At 47.1% G+C, this 2684-nt stretch overlaps 1 pseudogene; it reads left to right on the top strand.

Annotated features, from left to right (window-relative positions):
• The first annotated feature begins 545 nt into the window (after positions 1–545).
• LOC149449114 (U2 spliceosomal RNA) lies at positions 546–661 on the top strand (annotated as a pseudogene).
• Positions 662–2684: the final 2023 nt, after the last annotated feature.

Raw genomic sequence — 2684 nt, 5'->3', positions numbered from 1 at the left:
AACGCTTGGATCCTGAACACCGAACCTAATCGCCGTTCTCTGCAAACAGCATAATCGTGCACACAATTATACACTCAACTGTGATTCTTCCAGGGCTAATTGTCTGACTTGTAGCTCTGCCAAAGGTATAGCAACTTGGTAGAACATGACAAACAAAACCAACAAAATTCTCAGCTGTTGGTTTAATTTGTCTGATAACTCCATGGAGGAATTGAGAACTGGAAGCTGAAGTCACCTTTGGTTGCTGTTACAGAGTCTTACATTGCTTGGATCCAGGCTGTTTCCCATTAGGAAAAGAGAGTATCTTGATTTACATTCTGGTCACATAGGGGGTTCCTGTAGATATTGCCGAAAAATGGCAGACTGATACTGTTGTACTGTCTTTAAAAACTAAACGGACACTGGAGTCCAATATATAGAGAAAATGCTTCTCTCCCAACCAGCCACCATAACCTGTATATGAGGCTCAGCCTACATGTCTCCACCAAGAAACCATGCCCTCTGACGTGTTCCACCCCACCCACCAGGGCTTTGAACCTATGACTATCGCTTCTCGGCCTTTTGGCTAAGATCAAGTGTAGTATCTGTTCTTATCAGTGTCCAGTGGGGGTGCTCCCGACCATTCTAGCTTTGCGGGGATGGTTGTTGTATAGTACCCTCACTGGTATGATGGGGGTCCGGAAGGCTGGACCGGAGGGACAGAAACCAGGGGGCGCCACGATACGCTCTGGGACCTTGGGAGTAATTCCTCTGGGAAAGCTAGAAAGACCCAGTACCTCCTGATTTGGACGGATCTACCTTGGTCTGGCCTGGGGCTGGGGACGCAAAAAGTCCGCAAACTCAGTGCCCCCTGGGGAAGACGCTCTCAGGGGTGTCACTAGTAACACTTGGGTGTGGGACCCCACGGTGTGAAGATGACACATGGCCACTGTTTTTCACTTCTTTTTGCACAGCGCCCTAAGGACCAGGTCTTTTGGCTAAGTCCGGGGCAATTTTTGCTACAGGCCTCAGGGCCTGGTCTGTGCACTATTAGGCACGGTACCACTTTTTTATTTTTTTATTTATTTAATCACTCCCACGTTTTGTCACTTTTTCTGTTCTTATGTGTGTGTTTTTCACGGATGGAGGGTGTGGGTCCTCGGGCCTTACCTGAAGTCTAGGGGGAGGATGTGTGGCCATACGGTTCCTTCCTCCCCTGTCCCTAGGGGGTTTTCTCTTCGGGAGAACCCCCTTGCCTAGTACTGGATGTCCGGCTTTGGCTGGGCATAAGGAACGGTGGTCCACCAGGCCTTTTGGCCAGGAGGACCAAATGGGAACCTTGTCCCTGTCAGGAGCTTCGTGCCCCGGGGGATCGGGTGAACGGTCCAACCCTTCCGGGGGTAGGACAAACACCCCCTAAGTGCACTTTTTCGTGTGGTGTTTTGCACTTGCACATTTTTTGTGAACACTTACGGGTTTTTTTGTTATAGTTGCACGTTTGCGGACTTAAAAAAAAATGACTAAGCCCCAGTGGGCAGGGAGAAACAAATCAGGGACCGTGGTTTCTTGACAGAGACATATAGGCTGAAAGCAATCCTCATATACAGGTTACAATGCCTGGTTGGGAAAGTGCACATCGCTCTGGATGGGCATACTGACAGTCTGCGCCCCTTCACCTGTGGATCATGGGAATGGAATCCCTGGATTTGAGTGGCATTCCAAGATTAGTCTAAGGACAGCGTTTACTCCCGATTGCTCATAGAGCAGAGCAGGGTCTGTCCGTGTCTGCTCTGCTGAAACTGAGCAGACATGGACTTGTCATCTGCCCACTCTGCTCTGCTCCAACCAGCAAGGGATCAGCAGACAGATCCACTGCTTATTATAATGGAAGCCGCCAGTATGAAAGGGCCTTTAGGCCTCTTGCACATTGGCAGTTGAGTCCATACAATGTAAAGTCCAGCATATTTCCCAGGTGCTGCATACAACCTCCCAGAGACATGAGTAGCTGCGTACAGCTGTACGTGAGCATATGTCGGTAATGTAAACACAAGTATAGCGTATGAGTGTATTCAAAAAATAGAAAACGTTTAATGTCCACAACTACAATTAATAACCCTTCAATATTCTGATATTTTCTGTTAAATTGTGATTTGTCGGCTATGTGTCTTGTACTTGTCAGGAAATAGGGTTCAGGAATGTCAGTTCAACATCCCAATAGACGTATCTAAATTTAGCTATAGATAGGCTGTAGAATTGGTAGAAAGAAATCTGTCCGTCTTCTTACAAGTCATTGCAACATTCAAAACCTGTTTCAGTCCTCCCAGTATGATAACAAGGGCCTCTGACCTGACAGTCCTGACAGGGTCTGCTCTGCCTACATGCCTCGGCATTTGTAGTCACCAAACTGTCAAAGTGAATGCAGACTTGTCACTAACACATCGGTAAACCTCCAGATATTTCTTTCTAGATATATTACTTTACATGTGAAGGAGTGGATGGGGCTCATTAATTTCAGAAATGCAGCATCTGTTTGGATTCTGTGGATTCATGTTAATAATCAGCTAAAAGGAGACAACTGTTGACCATGAGCCATATGCGGCACGAAGCCTATAAGCCAGAGCTTACCGTGTCTGACCTCTGGAATTTGAGGGGTTAATTGGTATCAAGGTTTTCCCTTTCAATACTAGGTTGTACGGCTTCAGTCC

This window comes from Staurois parvus, unplaced genomic scaffold (assembly GCF_062004578.1).
Source record: "Staurois parvus isolate SC_StPar_1 unplaced genomic scaffold, SC_StPar_1.0 ptg000636l, whole genome shotgun sequence".
Lineage (NCBI taxonomy): Eukaryota > Metazoa > Chordata > Amphibia > Anura > Ranidae > Staurois > Staurois parvus.
This window is presented reverse-complemented; position numbering and strand designations above follow the sequence as displayed.